Source organism: Rattus norvegicus, chromosome 19 (genome assembly GCF_036323735.1).
Source record: "Rattus norvegicus strain BN/NHsdMcwi chromosome 19, GRCr8, whole genome shotgun sequence".
Classification (NCBI taxonomy): Eukaryota; Metazoa; Chordata; class Mammalia; order Rodentia; family Muridae; genus Rattus; species Rattus norvegicus.
This window is the reverse complement of record NC_086037.1, coordinates 59416640-59439834: the sequence shown is the minus strand read 5'-3', so window position 1 is coordinate 59439834 and position 23195 is coordinate 59416640. Positions and strand designations below refer to the sequence as shown.

The following is a 23195-nucleotide window of genomic DNA, read 5'->3' as shown; positions in this document are numbered from 1 at the left end:
CTAACCCAAGAGAGCCAAATTTCCTCCCCTTCCTCTTCTCCTCTTCCTCCCTCCTCTTTCTCTCCTCCACTCCACACTTAAAAGGTCATGCCCTAATGCATCTGACACCCTTGCTCTTCCTTCTCTGGCCCCTGCTTCTGTGGGCATTCGCCTCCATCACCTGCCACCGACAACTACCTCTCCACTATCCCCAGTGCCCTCTGCAGAAGTAACTGCTAACCTGTGTGGCAAGTGCTGCCAGAAGCAGTAGTCGCCCCAAAGCCCCATGCCCCAGAGCTATAGGTCTTTATCCAGGGTACACTCTGACTGCAGTATGCTTTTTCCCATCCTTCTTCTTTGCCAACTTACCAATCACTGGATATCTATGTCAGAACCTACTTTCTCTGGTAACCCATTCCTGAACTGGACCAAACTGGACCAAACTGGAAAAACCCATGAATGGGCTGCCCAGCTATATCTCCCCTGGTCAGCTAAAGAGCCTCTGAGGCCAGGCAGAAGAAAGTGTGCTCCACACAAATGCCAAGTGCTTGTCCCAAAGTAAGATTTGCTAGGACAGAGTGGACACCAGCATAAACAATGAGCTTCCCCAAATCAGGTCTGTCAGAAAACACTACTTGGTCCAGTTCAAGGGGAAAATATAGGCCAGATATATCAGAAATGGGAAAATGCTGTAGATGTGTTAAACAAACAACTCCTAAGCACAGTCTCTGCTGGTTTGTTTGAACTTAGCTTGATACTACCTGGATGCGAATTCTCAAAGGAGAGACCACCCAGGTCAGACTAACCTTCAGGCGTACAGGCGGGGATGGGGATCGGCCTCATGGCCCAGGAGTCAGAAGGACCCACGCTGAGTGTGGGCGGTGCTTTTTCAAGGACAGGGTTCAGACCTGTATGTGAATGTGGAGGGCCAGCCAGCTGAGCATTGGCCATCTTCAAGCAGGCTGCATGGGTCTCTTCTGTTTGTCTTTCTGTTTGTCTCTCTGTTGGCTGCAGATGTGAGGTGACTAGCTGCTTGAGGGCTTACCTCAACTGACTTCCCTTCAGTAATGGACTGCAACCAGGAAGTATTAGCCAAGTTAACCCTTTCCTGCCCTAAGTCGTTTGTGGTTGGAGTGTGCTAGCATAGCCACAGACAGGGAACTAGCCAATCTACAGAAATAATCACATACAAAGAGAAACAACCATTAGAGCATTACAATTGACAATGGCGATATAGTATTGATATCTAACAAAGATAATCAATGATGCCAGACAATGTGGGATTAATCCCAACTGCTTCATTTATTAAACAGAGAGAAGTTACTGAATGCCATGTCTCAGTTTCCTTACCTACGAAACAAGGACAGTGAGGAAAATATCTCTCGGAAACAGTGAAGATGAGTTTGTTTGTTAATTTGTGTAATATGTTTAATCCTCACTAACTGGGACATATTATTAAATATCATCCTCACTACTTTGAATTTACACAGAAAAGACTGGAATGTTCTGAAAGCATTTTCTGCCCCATTTTAATCACATGACCTTGGATGTATATTCCCTAAACATTCGGAGAGCTCCCTGACCCATCTATAATAGGGCCCTAGGAATACTGCAGAGCTCGGAACTGTTCTGAGAGATGAAGAAGGTGCCCAGATTTTCTGACACCACACTTTCTCACTCAATGCTCAATTCTGACAGATCCACAGAGAGAACTTATCGATAAGCCCCTACACATCACTGGAGTAAAATGGAGGAGGAAACCCTACACTTATTTTACTGAAACACAGTCACCATCCTAGCCCTGCTAGAAAACATAAATGTGTGACATTAGTGATGTGGAAATTTCTGCCAGTGTTCTTCCCATGTCTTCAAGGTAAAGCCTTAAGTGAAGCCAATGTAAGAGTTCCTAATGTTAGGGGCCTCAAAATAACAATTACAATTTTGTTATTGTTCCTCTAATTCCCTTGCTCTTTCTGACTCTCCTCTCCTTCTGACTCTCCTCTTCTTCTGATTTACTTCCCCCTTCTGATTCTCCTCCTCCTCCTTCTGACTCTTTTCCTCCTCCTTCTGATTCTACTCCTCCTTCTGACTCTTCTCCTCTTTCTGACTCTCCTCCTACTTCAGAGACTCCTTCTCCTCCTCCTGGCTCTCTTCCTCCTCCTTCTCTTCCTTCCTGACTGTAGTAACAGCTATAATACAAAGAATTTAGATCCCCATAGGGAAAAACATATTTTTTTCAAGGAGGCATTCACTTCTCTAATTACTTTTTTTTTTTTACCATGCTTGGATTGACCACAACTAAAAACATTGTTAGACATAGAATCTCTGTCAGAGACCAAATTCCCTGTTTGGCAAAGGGATGAAAAAGCAGTTTCAAACACCTGATGATACACTACTGACATATGAGTTAAGAGTTTAGATGCAGAACTCAATAGTCAGGGGGAGGCGGTATTGTGATTGATTGGTGATGTCTGCCGTAGACATGGGAAAGGTGAATTATGGTAATGTCGTACCTGACAGTAATTAGAAAAGAGGCTGATTAATGAAATCTATGTAAGTAGCTCATCCATATTATGAAGAAAAAATAAAAATTAATGTTCACATTATTGTGGATCCATCAGTTTGGAAGTTGGAAGTTCCATGTACCGCATATTGTTAAGAAAAATAGACACATACATCCATCAGTCATACAGATTGAAAACTTTAGCGTCATCCCCTTTAGGTTTCTCTGGCCTCAAGATCCAGTGCATGTACACCTGTGCATGCACACAAGCAGCTTTCCCCAGGCCCCTCTACTGTCTCCTAGCAGGATTCAAAACCCTTCTGTGCATGATGGCCAACTTGTATATGTGCTGGCATGCCACAAACACACTCTATTTCTTTTTTTTCTGACACTGTTGGGGGATGGGTACCAGCATATAAAGGCCAAAAACTAACATACGGAGTCTCCATTACTCAGTGGCCACCTCATTTTCTGAGATAGGCTCTCTTGCTGAACTACGAGCTCAATGATTCTGCTAGACTGGCTGGCTCAAAAGTTCTGAGGATCTATCTATGCCCATGGCCTGACCACCAACACTAGCACAGAAGTTACAAACTTACGCCATCACTCCCAGCTTTTATGGGGAAACTGGGAGATGCAGAGTCAGCTTCCCTCAAGATTACGGGGCAAGCAGTTTTCTGGCAGAGCCGTCCCATCTGCCCCATTCCTTCTTGACACTCTCAACATCACTTAGAATTGCTAAAATCCAGATGTTTGCTCCAGGATCATCTGATGTATTTCAGGAATTCAGTGGGGAATGCATAATCCAATAAATGGCATATATCTGATAGTTTGGACCCTTTCTAAAACAGGGGGATGTACTACAGAGATGGAGAATGGGGTGAGGCCTTATTGCAGATAATACTGTATTCCTGTATTTGAGTTGAGTTAAATTTCCTTCCCAAATAGTGTTGTGGTTCTGACTAAAGTGCAGAAGTCTTTTTTATGGTTGAAGGCTTGTTGATTTCAGCCATGTTCCAACACCTTATAGTTCAACATGGATAATCTTCAGATCCATTGAACATAAGAAACGTAACCAGTTACATCCCAGGGTGGGAAGGAAAATAGAAGGATAAGGTGTAATCGGAGGAACAGACCCTCCTTCACACCAGAAGCCTCAGTGTGACAATGGCTAGACAAAACGGCACTGGGCCAGCAAGACTCTGGGAGCAGCCAACCAAACCCAACCTGGACAGAAGACAGGAAGGAAGCAGGTTACCCAAAGCCTCTTCTAGCTGCCAATGTGGAGCCGCCGGGTCTCAGTGGGGGGACCCTGTCAGAAGAGGACTCGTTACCAATTTTTAGCCGGGTCTTAAGAGAAAGCAGCTAGCAAATGTTCAGAAAATAAAGCACAAGGTTGTGGGGGAAATTGTAGACTGTGTCAGAGGAATTCCCAGAGAGGGGTTGGAGTGAGAAAAGCCACAAACAGCCAATGGTGACTCAAAACCACAAGCAGCCTGGCTGGCATGGCCCGGCTGGCACCTCTTCCAGAAAGGACCAAAATGTTTTATTGATACACACTGCTTCCATATATTTCAGCCTGATGCTAACTTGACTTTGTCAAACATTTCTCATCTTGCGTCTTTTTCTTCCAACAGTCTGGGCTTAGAATACAGTCAGAATAATCAAGTTCAAATCGTTAATATGGCCTTCTCATGCCTTCTCATGCTTTCAATATTCTTGTAAGTTTAATAACTTTTCCTTACACCCTCAGCCTTCCCAACATTCTCTGTGTGATGGTGATATATTAATTTGCCTGCTCAATAAAGAACTGTCGTTTCTAGACACACATCCAATCAGAGCTAAGACCCCGTCCCCACCTACTTCAATAAGCACGGGAGAAACGGATTCTGCTGTCACACTAACAGGCACATTTTAATGTCTGATGATAAAAACACTGTATTCGGGTGTTTCTCAATAGTCCATCACTTCCATCCAAGAGTGGGCTAATGAGTACGAGACTAAAACCCAGCAGTGATCAAAGCAGCTTCTGGCCCAATTTCCCTCACAATTACTTCTGTGAATGGAAGACTACTGCCCGTTTGGAAGGCAAGAGTCAATGTTTATCTTTCAACCTTGGGCTTCCCTTCTGTTTGCTGTCCCCGGTGCACTTAGACCCATGCACAAATAAAATCGGAATGAATGTTTGATTGCATGAATCAAATGTGGTAGTGCTACCTGCTTTCTCAGAGTAAATGCATGCTGGCCTAGTGCTCCCACTTGGCGCACCATACTGCCAAAGGGCAGGTCCAGGATACAACCAGTGATTCCCTGAACAAACAGACAGGCCCTCCTGGACAAAGGCCACTGCACAGGAAAATTAATCCAGCCCTTTTTGACAACAGAGCTTCCCTGGGGCCGTGCATGTTGAAGAGGGATCTCCCGGTCCATGGATTAACTATGAGACACCGTGGAGGAAGGGCAGGCCCCATGTGGTCACCTTAGGAGCCAAGTGCCTGGAAGAGGAACTCAGCAATAATAAGGGTGGTAATGAAAACTCTGAGATGGGCCACAGTACATCAGGTTGGCTGAGCACGTCCACAGTACTGGCTGTCCCCCACAGCAGCGCTGGGCTGCCGACTGGAGTGCACTGTGAACGATGGGAAACTGAGGCTCGTGCCTTGAGAGAATCTTTTTGAGACAGGGACTGGCTTTGTAGCTCAAAGAGCATTCATCGGAACTCAGACCAACCTCCATCCTCTCACCTCCAGAGGGCTGGGATGACAGGCACGTGCCGCTACACGAGGCTGCTTCTTTCTTCTGTTTGCCTGCTTGCCAACTCCGTCTGTCCATCCATCCCACTGACCCTCCCTTTCTCCCTTCTTTTCTCACACTTTGAGACGACCGTGATACAAAGTCAGCCCAGGTGCTTGTGCAGTGTGAGTGGGACAAAAATGAACCCAGCTTGCTCAAGTCAGTCATGGGAAACCATCCAAGAGAATACAAAATGGGGAGAGATTCTAGAAAACCTACTAGTGAGCTGGAGGGATGACTGGCCATTAAGAGTGTTTGCTAGCTCTGGGTATTCAGGATTCACACTTGAAGGCCTATACTGCTGAGGTCAGAAGGTTTAAATGGCTGAACACTTTCCTCCTTGCCCTCCAGAGTCGACTGAGTCAGGAGACTGTTAGCCATCTCCCGAAACGTCCTATAACTGCGGGCTGTCACCTGTGCTCTTGGTTGGGGTAGACTCTAACCAGCGTCCAGTCTACAGAGAGGAGAGTCAACACACAGGGAAAATCTCCTTCTGACTTTCGAGTGGAAATGTGGACAAGCAAGGCCTCTGGCTTATCCTCACACAGATAGACTAACTAATAAAGAAAGGTTACAGAGGACAGAGGCCCCTCGGAAGCCTACATGAGCCCTGACGATGAGATCTTCAACTGGCCTTCATGGTAGATTAAAAAATGGAAAGTTAATTTTGGCTACTACGTGGCTTTAAACACCCACTAAGAAAGAATAACCAGGATTTGAATGATTAGTTTGTTTCATTAGCAATTTGAGGGAATACAACCTCAGACATTATGCCACATACCACAATGAGATGTTATTTGGACAATTATTCCTCGATAATGATTCTCTTCTTGAAAAAAAAAAAATATGCTGCTCAGATACAGGACAAAACCTTGGCTCCCATCAGTACGGCGGTGTCTATAAGCAACAGAGGAAAAAAACAGGCCTCTCTCCTTGAATACTGAGGCCAAGTTTTAAAAGATTAAAAACTGTATTTACCAACTATGGGATGCTGTCTCTCTCTGCAAGACAGCTTCCTACCACTGTGATATATCTTTTTACACCCTTACTGCCCACATTTCCTGATTAAAGGAGACTGGCAGATACCTTATTATCAAACTCACGAGTCTGGAAAAATTATTCAGGATGCCGAGTAGTGGGATAATCTCATTTAAAACAAAACAAAACCAAACCAAACAAAACAAAACAAAACCAAAAAGCTAACGGGATTCTATTTCTCTTCGATTGTCAGTGAGATGCTTCCTTGTCCACTTCTAACCTCAACAAATAGCATCTGGATTTCATTCAGGTTTGCCCCACAGTGTCCACACCCACTGGACAGCACATCCGGCACACAGACAGAGGAAGTGACTGCTAGGAGGGTACTGCCAATGGGACAGTACCTGACTTCTCCTACAGTGTTTCCAGGTATGCACTCCCTATGCTGGAGTATGACTGCATAGTTTGATCTATCAGACAAACTTTACGTCAATCTTGATACAGAGAAGACCGTTTGACGGGCCTTACGCACCTCTGGTGCGTGGTCCAGGCAGCTGCCCGGTTCTGCTTTGCACCTTACTAGACACGACTTACTTTAGTCACAATGCTCCCTACAGGGCTGTAATTGAGGAGCCCCCATGGCCAACTGCTGAAAATGCTGGCCAGCAAAAAGCATAGCAAGCTCTTAAGTCAAGCCTACTGCCTTCCCTAGGGTGGACGTTTTGAAGTGGACAGTGGCAGAGATCGCTGTCTCACTAAAGCATATGACAACGTCTCCCAAGGTCCTTTGGAAGGTCTCCTTTCCTGTCCCTCTTCATCAAATAAGGGCACAAGAGCCCGACCATTTCCCCAACTGTACTCCGAGTAGGAATTAGAGCGTCGCTGCCTCACTTTTGTGTGTTACGTTACAGATGGCATCCGCTCACACACAGAGCAAGCTCCGAGGGTGCACGCTCTCATCAAATGGCTGCCGGGCATAGGGCCTGGATCCTTCCTTGTTCTCTGCTATGTTTTGTCCTAGCTCCTTCGCAGAGGCTCCTCCGGGGCATTCTAATGGCTACCCTTTTCCTTTGCCAACTTAGACGCAGGTAGAGCAGTCCGTTCTTCAAAACCCTCAGAGCCGTTAGGGTGACCTCTGAGAGAAGATAATGGGGAGCTAGGAGGTGGATAGAGAGAGGAGCCATGACTAGATAATAAATATGGTGGATTTCCAAGAAGGAAGAAAAAAGTCTTTATTGCTCTTGTAGAAAGCAGTGGCATTTGGTGCGTGCACCTACCCTGGGCAGCTCAGAAACACCTGTAACTCGAGCTCCAGAGGATCCAGATACTGCTTCTGACTTCAGGATCCTAGACACACACACACACACGCGCGCGCGCACACACACACTCACATGCACACATGCACATGTACACGCATAAATAAATAAATAAATAAATACAATCATTTACAATGATAAACAGCCTATCATGTGCAGAAGGATGTGGTGGCCAAAACTCCTGCTCCATCTGCCCAGTTCCATCACAGACATGAGATCCAGCCCTAGAAATCTCTTGGTTGATGCTCATAACTTAAGAGGGGAGGTATTAAGAATATATTATCTTGCCATCTCGAAGGACTGAAAGTGGAAATTGGTTATATGCTGACTACCTGGTCACTGGTGACATTCTTTAAGTCACTGGTCTTAGTAATTAACTTTGTCCTGCTAGGAAAGGGCTCTGTCTGTGTAAATTAATGTTTTTCCCTCGTGCCGTTCATCAGCCCCTCCTAGAGCCTGCTTAGTCTGTTGATGACCATTGACACTGAAGTGTACATACACAGATGCCATCGGCTGCCAGACCGAGTCAGGAGAGAAGAGAGGTCCTCAGTCTACAATTCAGCCCAATCGAGACTTCCCCCATTTTATTTCTTTTGGTGGTGTGGGGACGGCATTCGAACATGGGACAGAAAATAAGAATGGCCGCCGAGGTCACTCTTGAAGTGGATGGCTGAGTGGCGTGTAGGACACTCAGACCTACATCCTGTAAGCCTCCAGTGAACAATGGCCATGTTACGAGGGCAACAACTGACAGAGCATAAGAAGAAAGGGCCCAGGTGAGCTTCAGTTTCCCTCGGGATTCTGAGGGCCACCCACTCAAGCGCTCATGGAGAAATGAAACAGAAGGCTAACCACACTTGTTGGTCCATGTGAAATGAAATAAATAAAATAAAATGTGTGTGGACATCGTGTGGACACTGGCTTTCTCATCTTCTACCTCTCCTCTTTAGCAATCGATGCACAGGTAATGCACAGGGTGTCTAATCACAGCTATAGAACAGGATGTAAATATTATGTCTATGGCGGTGCGGAAGTCCATGGAACAGACGTTTGAGAGGAAGAAGCACAGACGAAGGCACCAGCCTTGTCAGCCTGGAAACCCCAGCTTAATCCCCAAACCACATAAGAGGAGGAGGGAGCCAATCCCTAAAAGCTCTCCTATGCCATGGCATAGGTTCGAACAAATACTAGGAAGAAAAACTAAAACTGAACCAGTGGGAGAGTCTGGCATATCCATTGCCTCCTCTTACCATGCAAAGGTCTTGTCAGGAGATTTATAAGCAAAAACCAAAACATAAATATTTACACATGCATATGATAAATGTATGTATACAGACCTATTCCATGCAAAAATGGACACTGGAGAAAGCCTGCTGAGAGACAGCTGGAATACTGCTGGGGAGACAGATCAGCTAACCCGGAGTCCTTCCCAGCAAGAGCCGCCAGTGCCTGACGTGACATCAGCTGGCACTGTACACACTAGGATAGGGAAGAGGGGTGGCCAAACGCTTGACAACCACAAAACGTCGAGATGGGTTTGTTCGCTAGTACCTGTACGAGCCCACTCCCGGTTCTGGGTTGAATGGACGTCATGGACAATCGTGGAAGGTGAGAAGACATAACTGTTCGCTCTGGCTACCCTTCTGAGTCCCTTGATTCCCCATCGTCACTAATTACAAACACTTGTGAAGGAAACAAGAGGCATTTGCAGGAAACTGCAGGTTCTAGAAGAGCTCCCGCTGTCCATCTGCAGGGTTGGCTTGGGTAGAGCCCCACAAAGGCATCAACCTGAGGAGGGATGTGGTACCCCAGGACTGGAGGGCAGGAATGTGGGCACCTGTGGGGGAGAAAACTGCCCAGCCAATGCTGCCAGGGACAGTCAACTTTCTGGCTGAGAAACAACAATCTAGGGTCTGGGGAGATGGCTCGGGAATTAAGAGCATTTGCTTACACAGGACTGGGGCTTGGTTCCCAGTACCCACACCAAGCAGCTCACAGCCTCCTACAGCTCCAGGTCTAGGGTATGATATGCTCTTCCAGCTCTTCCCGTACACGTGGTACTCACACATACACTCAGGGTTTACACATAAAATAAAGTGCACTCGCACACGCGCACACATGTACACATAAAATACAATAAACTAACAAAGTTTTGAGGAAAGAAATGAAACAACAGTTTTAGACAAAAGGGGTGGAAACTGTCTTTCACATCACAATAACTACAAATTTGCTAGATAAAGAAAAAGAAGAAAAGTTTTTAAAAGAAAAGAAAAAGTGCTAGTAGGGAGGCAACTTGGGGCATGACCATGACAGCTCTTTGCCCATGGCTGAGACAAATGGGCTCCATTTTCAAATTCTGCTTCTGCCCAGGAATCGGGAACATGGCCTCGGGCACGCTGCTCCCCTCCTCCTGCAGTCAGCATGTGTCACCATTGTCACTTCCCTTACTGACCCAGTGGAGACAGTGACGATCCTTCCAGAAGGTTATTAAAGGATTAAATCAAATGGTGTCTGTAAACAGGTGGGGCACTGAGGGGTGTCAGAGCTCTATGTTCCTGCCCCTCCTCCCCTTTGGACAAGTGCTGAAGAAGACACCGCTCTCCACGCACGGCACAGCAGATTATTCACGAGTGTTTTCTGAAAGGAAAGGACCGTGTTTATAGCAACATAATTAAGCTCATGTTCAAACAAACATCAAAGCGGGTGGGAAACATTTTAATGTTTTATGCCTCGGTGTTTTGATGAAAAAATTTTTTAATTATAGAATACAAACATCAGTCATTAATCAGTGACTTGGGAAAAAAATATACTACAAAACATTAGACCTGTGCAGAGGGCTAATTACACTGTCACCCAGATGCTGCGTGCACACTGAGGCTGGCTGTCAGGTCCGATGAGGAACTGTTACACATGAGTCAGGTGACTTTGCCATCAGGTAGCCCCTGAGGCTGGGTCCTGCCTCTGCCACCTGAAAGCTATGAAACCGGGGCTGAGTTTCTTTCCCAGTTATGCCTTGGTTCGCTTCTGCAGATGAGACTATAGATGACAGGGCGGCTGTCAGGGTTTGGGTGTGAAATTCCCTGTCAGCCTCGTATGTCGAAGCTTCTGTTTCCAAGCTGATGACCTTCTTTCGTGAGGAACACAGAGGGTGAGAGGTACGGCTGGCAGATGTGTATCACCACACTGAGCCTTTGATGGTTAAAGCTTGACAGTCACATGTTCCCTTCCTGATCTGGGGGCTATGAGAAGACACCACAGACCAACATACTCCCACCGCCATGTCATCCCTGACGTGATGAACAGGGCCCTCTGAACCGTGAGCTAAAAGAGCCATCCCGTCCATCCGTTAAGCTGCTTCCTGTGAATGTTGTGTCAGAGTAAACCCCAGAGGCCTAGGGCTTGAAGCAATATGGGGCTAAGCTGAAACGCACAGGAACTTCTGGTTTTCTGCAGGGCACGTACCCCAACCTTCATCCGTATGATCTCTTTTCAGAGTGATATATCATGGAGGAAGGCTTCCACTAAAAGACGAGGGCATTAAGAAGTGTGTTGTGTTCCAACTTACAGGGCTCGAGCCAGGCAGTGGTTAAGTGGGGGTGATGAAACCCCCTGGTGGATGTCCCAGTGACTTTTGTCCAAAATGATCAGAGAGCACATTAAATCATTAGCAGAAACTTCGCTGCCTGCTGATTTTACAATGCAGGCGATGAAATTCGTTGCAGAAGCAAAATAGGGCCAATAATATAATTACGATGCTCTGCCCATGCAGTCGGTGCTAATGCTATTATTTGACACGGCAAGGCTGCGCTTTCCCCCAGAGTGTCTGTGGAGACAAGGTTCATCCTAATTGGTTCCAAAGCACAACCTTCCCCACCACCATCATTCCTTAGGACCAGTAATGTTAATTTCCACACGACTGTAAATAGTATTTGCAAACAATACAAACATGGTAATAAGAGGCTAGGTGGGTAATTAATGTGGGTACAAAGAGGCTTATTTGCATTTTTATTTAAAAAACCGGCCTTCTTTAAAAAGCAGCTCAGATTCCTCTCTGCAAAGGAAGCCTTGGTTAAAAAGCGCAGCAGTAATTACTCTCTTTAGGGGTTCTTTTATATGTCCTCCAGGGAATTAAAATGAAAAGATAAGCAGAATTATAAAGGAAATCATGTAAAATATGAAATGTACTATAAACACTTAAGTGTATTTACCGTAAGGTAGGCCTACCTCCTTGCTTAATGGAATATTTTAACCAGCTAACAATACATTCAGTTTCATTACAGATGTGGTTAAGAGGTACAATCATCCGGTTAAACTATTTTTTTTTCTTACTGTCTTCAGGGGTTATTATGTAAAGATTTGAGAAGTCCTCACGGTAAATTCCATCTGCCTCCATCCTGCTGGAAAATAAATGCTAGGATAAGACAAAGAGTCAAGCTTGGACCACACCAAGGCAGGGTGTGCCTAAGAAAAGGCAGCTTTGGCGTGGCAATGCCACCTCTCTCGTCTTAGCTTGCACCCTGCATTTGTGAGGCCAAGGAAAGGGAAGCAGGATGACTTATCTGGAGTAGAATTCAGTCCTTATTTCTCTCCCAATTTGTTTTGGTCTTGTATTCTGAGACAAGGTCTCACAGAGCCCAGGCTGGCCATTCTCTAGCTGAGGACAGTCTTGAATTGCTGCTCCTCCTGCCTCTTCCTCTCAAATGCTTTGGTTTCAAGTCGTTGCTTGCACCATGTTCTGTGGAGATCTCTGGAAAGTGTCCACAGCATCGAAACCAACCGTTGAAGAGACATGACTGGGAGGTCACTTAGTGACCATCACTTAGCAGTGATAGGGGAGCCGGGGCTGGATCACAGAGTCATAAAGTCACATCTCTATTGCTTGCCAACGGCATGGTTTGATTGCCACACAGGAGCCCCTGTCAGTTTTAGAGAAGGACTGAGTTCCTGTAGGTCAGCCACACGAGAAAAGTCTCACACAGGACATGATGCTCAAGCTGACTCCTTAGACTAAGGGTCAGAACGTCTGTGGGGTAGGACAGTTTGCTTGCAACTTACAGAGAGGGCCGACGCCCCTGACCAGCTTGAGGTAACTGGAGAAGCATGTATGGGGGAGCTCAATAGGACCCCAGTGAGCAAAAGATACAAACTCAGCCTCTAGCCAGGCCATAGATATGTTCACGCCCACGGCATGTCAGGGAATGTTTACCAGAGGCCTGCTGTCATGGTGTCAAAAGAGTTCTCTATCAGAATTCAAAGTTGAAAGGGAGCTAATGGTATAGCCCTTCCTAGCATATACAGGTAGCTAGTGGTAGAGCCCTTGCTTGGGTACACAGAGCTCTGTGTCCCAAGCATCACAACATAAGAACTCAGAAGGCATCCCTCTGGGGACAGTGAAGAACACATAAGAAAATTAAATAAGATGTTCATGTACTGTATTATAAGTGCACATTAAAAAGGGAAGAGTAGATATTTAAAGAGGGAAGACGGCTGGCTGGTAAAACAGAACCGACATACGGAAGAGACGGAGTGAGCATCACTTCACCCAAGATGGAGGAAGTTCTACTCCGGGCTAGCAAATCCTTGTCTTTCCTTCCAATGTTTCGAAGAGAAACCAGACCTTTGTAACCTTGAGAAAAAAAATCTTTTCAGCTAAAAATTTTTCATAAAAAAAATATTATTTAGGTAGTCCACAGGGCACTTTTCAAACAAAACTCCCCTGCAAAAGTGACCTTCCACCATATAGCAAACTCAAGTTGAATCATAAAAAGTATCTTTGCTTTCATTCACCCTCCGAGAAACAAACAAACCATGCCTGATTCCTTCTGGCTCGGTCTGCGTCTCCTCTTCTACGCCTCTATGTCGGTATATCCATATGGTGCTTCTGTCTTCTCGCCCCCAGTCCTGGCCACGCTTTCAACATCCCAAACCCATTTCTGACAGGAAGTCTTAGGACACTGCGCTGCATAAGACCAGGCCTTCAAAGGGCTGGCACTGTTTTGGAAATAGCTCGCCCAGTTAAATTTATTTATACTTTAGATAGGATTCACATGCGGTGATGATGTTTTAAATACAATTTCAAAACACTGGCAAAGAACAAGGATGCAATGAAGTGGAAGGGGAGAATAATCAGTTAATGACAGTCAAGTAAACATCCAGAAAACTGGGTCATTTATGCGAGAGCTGCAGCCTCCCCTGCTAAAATACGCCAACGACAGTATGAAAAATGGTTTGTGATTTTAAAGAAATATAGCACTCCAAATGTCAGCGTGAGAGAATTCAATAACACTTAATGAAACTTTGGATTTCAAATTAATTACTGATTGACTACAGCATCAGGGGAGAAAACAGCCTCGATTAGAGGAACTGGGATAGGCTATAAATCTGGATGGCTCTTTCCAGGACTCCAGGCTGGTACTTCCTACTCAGGTTAGTAAGGCTCGACTAATGGGGTTATGGTTCTCTTAGATGGCCACTGATTGGATTGCCAGGCATCAGACTAGTGCATGGTTTCCTGACTTGGCCAATACCTTTTCCTCTTTTCCTTCTTCCTGACTTTATTTTTAGTAACATTTAAACTTGTATTTGTCATTCCAAAAAGTGCAATAAAATGCGTGATAAAATGTTCATCAGGAGACACCGCTGGAACCTGAAGGAAACAGACCAGATAAACAGTTCTCTGCACCCAAATCCCGTGGGAGGGAGAGCTAAACCCTCAGAGAGGCAGACACGCCTGGGAAACCAGAAGAGACTGCTCTCTGCACTAACATCTCGGACGCCAGAGGAAAACACCAAAGGCCATCTGGAATCCTGGTGCACTGAAGCTCCCGGAAGGGGGGCACATATCTTCCTGGTTGCTGCCGCTGTAGAGAGCCCGTGGGCAGCACCCCACGAGCGATCTTGAGCCTCGGGACCACAGGTAAGACCAACTTTTCTGCTGCAAGAAAACTCCCTGGTGAGCTCGGGACACACGGAGGCAGAATTCCTCTAGGACCGGGCACGTCCTGTGTTTACCGGAAGTCCCACACCCGCGGATCCCGGCCTGCAGCAGCTCTCTGCTCCCAGACCCCGTGAGAGAGAGACCCAACCGCCTGGTCAGGTGGGCACTCCTGAGGCTGCAGAGCGGAAGAGACCACCAACACTGCCCACCCCTGCCCACATCCCTGGCCCAAGAGGAAACTGTATAAGGCCTCTGGGCTCCCATGGGGGAGGGCCCAGGAGCGATAGGACCCCTGCCTGAGACACCGCCGGAATCTGAAGGAAACAGACCGGATAAACAGTTCTCTGCACCCAAATCCCGTGGGAGGGAGAGCTAAACCTTCAGAGAGGCAGACAAGCCTGGGAAACCAGAAGAGACTGCTCTCTGCACACACATCTCGGACGCCAGAGGAAAACACCAAAGGCCATCTGGAACTCTGGTGCACTGAAACTCCCGGAAACGGCGGCCTAGATCTTCCTGGTTGCTGCCGCCGCAGAGAGCTCATGGGCAGCACCCCGCGAGCAAACTTGAGCCTTAGGACCACAGGTAAGACCAACATTTCTGCTGCAAGTGACCTGCCTGGTGAACTCAAGACACAGGCCCACAGGAACAGCTGAAGACCTGTAGAGAGGAAAAACTACACTCCCAAGAGCAGAACACTCTGTCCCCATAACAGGCTGAAAGAAAACAGGAAAACAGGTCTACAGCACTCCTGACACACAGGCTTATAGGACAGTATAGCCACTGTCAGAAATAGCAGAACAAAGCAACACTAGAGATAATCTGATGGCGAGGGGCAAGCGCAGGAACCCAAGCAACAGAAACCAAGACTATATGGCACCATCGGAGCCCAATTCTCCCATCAAAACAAACATGGAATATCCAAACACACCAGAAAAGCAAGATCTAGTTTCAAAATCATATTTGATCATGATGCTGGAGGACTTCAAGAAAGACATGAAGAACTCCCTTAGAGAACAAGTAGAAGCCTACAGAGAGGAATCGCAAAAATCCCTGAAAGAATTCCAGGAAAACACAATCAAACAGTTGAAGGAATTAAAAATGGAAATAGAAGCAATCAAGAAAGAACACATGGAAACAACCCTGGATATAGAAAACCAAAAGAAGAGACAAGGAGCTGTAGATACAAGCTTCACCAACAGAATACAAGAGATGGAAGAGAGAATCTCAGGAGCAGAAGATTCCATAGAAATCATTGACTCAACTGTCAAAGATAATGTAAAGCGGAAAAAGCTACTGGTCCAAAACATACAGGAAATCCAGGACTCAATGAGAAGATCAAACCTAAGGATAATAGGTATAGAAGAGAGTGAAGACTCCCAGCTCAAAGGACCAGTAAATATCTTCAACAAAATCATAGAAGAAAACTTCCCTAACCTAAAAAAAGAGATACCCATAGACATACAAGAAGCCTACAAAACTCCAAATAGACTGGACCAGAAAAGAAACACCTCCCGTCACATAATTGTTAAAACACCAAACGCACAAAATAAAGAAAGAATATTAAAAGCAGTAAGGGAAAAAGGTCAAGTAACATATAAAGGGAGACCTATCAGAATCACACCAGACTTCTCGCCAGAAACTATGAAGGCCAGAAGGTCCTGGAATGATGTCATACAGACCCTAAGAGAACACAAATGATAGCCCAGGTTACTGTATCCTGCAAAACTCTCAATTAACATAGATGGAGAAACCAAGATATTCCATGACAAAACCAAATTTACACAATATCTTTCTACAAATCCAGCACTACAAAGGATAATAAAGGGTAAAGCCCAACATAAGGAGGCAAGCTATACCCTAGAAGAAGCAAGAAACTAATCGTCTTGGCAACAAAACAAAGAGAATGAAAGCACACAAACATAACCTCACATCCAAATATGAATATAACGGGAAGCAATAATCACTATTCCTTAATATCTCTCAACATCAATGGCCTCAACTCCCCAATAAAAAGAAATAGATTAACAAACTGGATACTCAACGAGGACCCTGCATTCTGCTGCCTACAGGAAACACACCTCAGAGACAAAGACAGACACTACCTCAGAGTGAAAGGCTGGAAAACAACTTTCCAAGCAAATGGTCAGAAGAAGCAAGCTGGAGTAGCCATTCTAATATCAAATAAAATCAATTTTCAACTAAAAGTCATAAGATAAGGAAGGACACTTCATATTCATCAAAGGAAAAATCCACCAAGATGAACTCTCAATCCTAAATATCTATGCCCCAAATACAAGGGCACCTACGTACATAAAAGAAACCTTACTAAAGCTCAAACACACATTGCACCTCACACAATAATAGTGGGAGATTTCAACACCCCACTCTCATCAATGGACAGATCATGGAAACAGAAATTAAACAGAGATGTCGACAGACTAAGAGCAGTCATGAGCCAAATGGACTTAACGGATATTTATAGAACATTCTATCCTAAAGCAAAAGGATATACCTTCTTCTCAGCTCCTCATGGTACTTTCTCCAAAATTGACCATATAATTGGTCAAAAAACGGGCCTCACCAGGTACAGAAAGATAGAAATAATCCCATGCGTGCTATCGGACCACCACGGCCTAAAACTGGTCTTCAATAACAATAAGGGAAGAATGCCCACATATACGTGGAAATTGAACAATGCTCTACTCAATGATAACCTGGTCAAGGAAGAAATAAAGAAAGAAATTAAAAACTTTTTAGAATTTAATGAAAATGAAGATACAACATACCCAAACTTATGGGACACAATGAAAGCTGTGCTAAGAGGAAAACTCATAGCGCTGAGTGCCTGCAGAAAGAAACAGGAAAGAGCATATGTCAGCAGCTTGACAGCACACCTAAAAGCCCTAGAACAAAAAGAAGCAAATACACCCAGGAGGAGTAGAAGGCAGGAAATAATCAAACTCAGAGCTGAAATCAACCAAGTAGAAACAAAAAGGACCATAGAAAGAATCAACAGAACCAAAACTTGGTTCTTTGAGAAAATCAACAAGATAGATAAACCATTAGCCAGACTAACGAGAGGACACAGAGAGTGCGTCCAAATTAACAAAATCAGAAATGAAAAGGGAGACATAACTACAGATTCAGAGGAAATACAAAAAATCATCAGATCTTACTATAAAAACCTATATTCAACAAAACTTGAAAATCTTCAGGAAATGGACAATTTCCTAGACAGATACCAGGTATCAAAGTTAAATCAGGAACAGATAAACCAGTTAAACAACCCCATAACTCCTAAAGAAATAGAAGCAGTCATTAAAGGTCTCCCAACCAAAAAGAGCCCAGGTCCAGACGGGTTTAGTGCAGAATTCTATCAGACCTTCATAGAAGACCTCATACCAATATTATCCAAACTATTCCACAAAATTGAAACAGATGGATCACTACCGAATACCTTCTACGAAGCCACAATTACTCTTATACCTAAACCACACAAAGACACAACAAAGAAAGAGAACTTCAGACCAATTTCCCTTATGAATATCGACGCAAAAATACTCAATAAAATTCTGGCAAACCGAATTCAAGAGCACATCAAAACAATCATCCACCATGATCAAGTAGGCTTCATCCCAGGCATGCAGGGATGGTTTAATATACGGAAAACCATCAACGTGATCCATTATATAAACAAACTGAAAGAACAGAACCACATGATCATTTCATTAGATGCTGAGAAAGCATTTGACAAAATTCAACACCCCTTCATGATAAAAGTCCTGGAAAGAATAGGAATTCAAGGCCCATACCTAAACATAGTAAAAGCCATATACAGCAAACCAGTTGCTAACATTAAACTAAATGGAGAGAAACTTGAAGCAATCCCACTAAAATCAGGGACTAGACAAGGCTGCCCACTCTCTCCCTACTTATTCAATATAGTTCTTGAAGTTCTAGCCAGAGCAATCAGACAACAAAAGGAGATCAAGGGGATACAGATCGGAAAAGAAGAGGTCAAAATATCACTATTTGCAGATGATATGATAGTATATTTAAGTGATCAAAAAAGTTCCACCAGAGAACTACTAAAGCTGATAAACAACTTCAGCAAAGTGGCTGGGTATAAAATTAACTCAAATAAATCAGTTGCCTTCCTCTATACAAAAGAGAAACAAGCCGAGAAAGAAATTAGGGAAATGACACCCTTCATAATAGACCCAAATAATATAAAGTACCTCGGTGTGACTTTAACCAAGCAAGTAAAAGATCTGTACAATAAGAACTTCAAGACACTGAGGAAAGAAATTGAAGAAGACCTCAGAAGATGGAAAGATCTCCCATGCTCATGGATTGGCAGGATTAATATAGTAAAAATGGCCATTTTACCAAAAGCAATCTACAGATTCAATGCAATCCCCATCAAAATACCAATCCAATTCTTCAAAGAGTTAGACAGAACAATTTGCAAATTCATCTGGAATAACAAAAAACCCAGGATAGCTAAAGCTATCCTCAACAATAAAAGGACTTCAGGGGGAATCACTATCCCTGAACTCAAGCAGTATTACAGAGCAATAGTGATAAAAACTGCATGCTATTGGTACAGAGACAGACAGATAGACCAATGGAATAGAATTGAAGACCCAGAAATGAACTCACACACCTATGGTCACTTGATTTTTGACAAAGGAGCCAAAACCATCCAATGGAAAAAAGATAGCATTTTCAGCAAATGGTGCTGGTTCAACTGGAGGTCAACATGTAGAAGAATGCAGATTGATCCATGCTTATCACCCTGTACAAAGCTTAAGTCCAAGTGGATCAAGGACCTCCACATCAAACCAGACACACTCAAACTAATAGAAGAAAAACTAGGGAAGCATCTGGAACACATGGGCACTGGAAAAAATTTCCTGAACAAAACACCAATGGCTTACGCTCTAAGATCAAGAATCAACAAATGGGATCTCATAAAACTGCAAAGCTTTTGTAAGGCAAAGGACACTGTGGTTAGGACAAAACGGCAACCAACAGATTGGGAAAAGATCTTTACCAATCCTACAACAGATAGAGGCCTTATATCCAAAATATACAAAGAACTCAAGAAGTTAGACTGCAGGGAAACAAATAACCCTATTAAAAAATGGGGTTCAGAGCTAAACAAAGAATTCACAGCTGAGGAATGGCTGAGAAACACCTAAAGAAATGTTCAACATCTTTAGTCATAAGGGAAATGCAAATCAAAACAACCCTGAGATTTCAACTCACACCAGTGCGATTGGCTAAGATCAAAAACTCAGGTGACAGCAGATGCTGGCGAGGATGTGGAGAAAGAGGAACACTCCTCCATTGTTGGTGGGATTGCAGACTGGTAAAACCATTCTGGAAATCAGTCTGGAGGTTCCTCAGAAAATTGGACATTGAACTGCCTGAGGATCCAGCTATACCTCTCTTGGGCATATACCCAAAAGATGCCTCAACATATAAAAGAGACACATGCTCCACTATGTTCATCGCAGCCTTATTTATAATAGCCAGAAAATGGAAAGAACCCAGATGCCCTTCAACAGAGGAATGGATACAGAAAATGTGGTACATCTACACAATGGAATATTACTCAGCTATCAAAAACGAGTTTATGAAATTCGTAGGCAAATGGTTGGAACTGGAAAATATCATCCTGAGTGAGCTAACCCAATCACAGAAAGACATACATGGTATGCACTCATTGATAAGTGGCTATTACCCCAAATGCTTGAATTACCCTAGATGCCTAGAACAAACGAAACTCAAGACGGATGATCAAAATGTGAATGCTTCACTTCTTCTTTAAATGAGGAAAAAGAATACCCTTGGCAGGGAAGGGAGAGGCAAAGATTAAAACAGAGACTGAAGGAACACCCATTCAGAGCCTGCCCCACATGTGGCCCATACATATACAGCCACCCAATTAGACAAGATGGATGAAGCAAAGAAGTGCAGACCGACAGGAGCCGGAAGTAGATCGCTCCTGAGAGACACAGCCAGAATACAGCAAATACAGAGGCGAATGCCAGCAGCAAACCACTGAATTGAGAATAGGACCCCCGTTGAAGGAATCAGAGAAAGAACTGGAAGAGCTTGAAGGGGCTCGAGACCCCATATGTACAACAATGCCAAGCAACCAGAGCTTCCAGGGACTAAGCCACTACCCAAAGACTATACATGGACTGACCCTGGACTCTGACCTCATAGGTAGCAATGAATAGCCTAGTAAGAGCACCAGTGGAAGGGGAAGCCCTGGGTCCTGCTAAGACTGAACCCCCAGTGAACTAGACTGTTGGGGGGAGGGCGGCAATGGGGGGAGGGTTGGGAGGGGAACACCCATAAGGAAGGGGAGGGGGGAGGGGGATGTTTGCCCGGAAACCGGGAAAGGGAATAACACTCGAAATGTATATAAGAAATACTCAAGTTAATAAAAAAAAGAAAAAAAAAGAAAAAAAATGTTCATCGGATCTGAGGGGTGGTGTTTTATTAAAAGGTAGTAGGTACACGTGTTTAACAGCACATTTTGGGGAGAATGGTACTCGTGGTTTCCAGTTACTGATCCTACCCTGCCTCTGCCACACTTCCTTGACCATGGCTTCTAATCCGACAATCAAGATGTGAAACATACAAACACATTGTGTGTAAGCAGGAGAGCCCCTCACCACTTCAAGTTCTAGGATGTAAGTTCTGAGGAACGAAGTTCATGGGGCCCAACTAAGGCCTCCGACAGATCTCCACCATGTGTGCTATGAGAACAAGAGTGTGCGTCAGGGAAAGCGCTCAGAAGGTTGGAGTCGCTTGTATGCCATCTTTGTGAGCTAAAAGAAAAAAGAGGGAAGCTATTTACAAAGTTAAGGCTTGTTTGCATAAGTTACAAAATACAAAACACTTAACAGCAACAGCACTAGACATAGGAGTAGAATCTGGGGCATTTTTTTTTTATGGTTACTGCTACAATATGGACACAGGAGAGGCTGCATCAGCCATGAGTTTGTAGTAAGAGTTTCAAAGCATTGAATGTCCAGCGGTGAGGTAGTAAGAACTACACAGGAAGCCTGGGTCTTTACAAGCTGCTGATCAGGCTGGCCTGGATCTAAGGTTGCAACTCCTCCTCCACCGAGGGATAGGCATCTGCTTTTTTAAATCCCTTTTCATAATGAAGAGAGCTAAACGCCAGGAGGCTGACGAGCCCACCCACCGGAAAGACCAGCATCATCTCACCACGTCCGTCTTCGTAAGATTCCTGGGCATTTCTCACCCTGTCTTAGTATTCTCAGTGCATTACTCTTCCAATATAGCCAAAGAGATTAATTAAAAAATAGTCCAAGTCCAGGCATCTCCTCCCTCAGGAAAGGCACTCACTCTTATGATCAAATGTCCTATAAATTCTGAGACCTCGCTAATAATCACGACGATTCATTTTCCGCATAGCTGTGCTTACCTCTCTGCAATGCCATTCTCAAATCCCCCCCTCAGATAAGAATTTCTTCCAAGGATCAGGAACCCGCCTTGCTTTAAATCCCCACCCAAACCCTTCCCCATGTGGGAAATCTATATTAATTCCACCAAACTAGAGCTATCAGATAGCAATCATGCACGGGACTTGAAAATAAAGGACTAAAATTCATAAAAAAAGAATTAACATATTCACAAGGGCTCTGTTCCTATGTACAATACATATATGGAAGGGTTCTTTAAAAGAATAGAACATTCAGAAAGGATGCTCCAGATACCATGGAATGGATATGGAAGGGTCTTAAATGCACTCTCTGAAAATGTTTGGACTATGTATGTATATTTAGCACATTGTCCTAAGCCCAGATAAATATATCTGAAATGGCCTATAATGATATTCTATCAGCTGATGTCTTTTTTGTGTGACCCAACATCACATACACACACACACACACACACACACACACACACACACACACAAGACACACACACACCCACAGACACACACACACATAAACACACACAAACATATACTTACACACATACACACACATATACATACATGCACGCACAAACACATAGACACAAACATATACAGACACACACATACACAGATACACACACATATACATACACAGAGAAACAGAGACACAGACACACGCACACATACACACACACACACACACACACACACACACACACACACACACAGAGGCATGTATACCCTGAATACTTCATCTAACTCGGCAGATCCTGATCCAAGGAGCAAGGTGAGGCTACCTCCCAGCCAGCCTTAGCTCACCAGGTCATGAGTCCAGCTGGAGGAACAAGGCGCCTCAGGAGAACAAGACCCCTTTCCTACTTCTCACAATAATGTCCTGTGACTAACCATGCTGGTGTTATGCACTGCTCTGGGTAATGATTCCGGGGTCCAGACTAGGTGCCTAATCCAGATCTCATCACCAGGGATGGGGAGGAAGCTGATACAGTAAACTGCACTGAACGGTTTCATCTTTAAAATGAAATGGGGCAGCCTGGAAGCTAAGAGTCCCTTGTAGAATTTGCACTTTTAAAACCAGAGGTCATTGAGACACCCAGTGCTGATAGGAACCACCAGCCTGCACCCCAAAGAAATACACCAAGTGTACGTTAGATGACGTAGAGTGTGCTCAGGTGTGGCAACCCCTGGCAGCAGAAGGCA

General features: G+C 44.5%; 1 protein-coding gene and 1 long non-coding RNA gene across 9 annotated transcripts in view; both read right to left on the bottom strand.

Moving 5' to 3' along the window:
• Positions 1-17973, bottom strand: part of LOC134483378 (uncharacterized) — a 32175-nt gene extending 14202 nt beyond the window's left edge. Inside the window, exon 1 of the long non-coding RNA XR_010060250.1 lies at positions 786-17973. This is a non-coding gene — a long non-coding RNA (uncharacterized LOC134483378). The remainder of the gene's footprint in view (positions 1-785) is intronic.
• Wwox (WW domain-containing oxidoreductase) overlaps positions 1-23195 on the bottom strand; it is a 930922-nt gene that overhangs the window by 829489 nt on the left and 78238 nt on the right. The window lies entirely within an intron of this gene.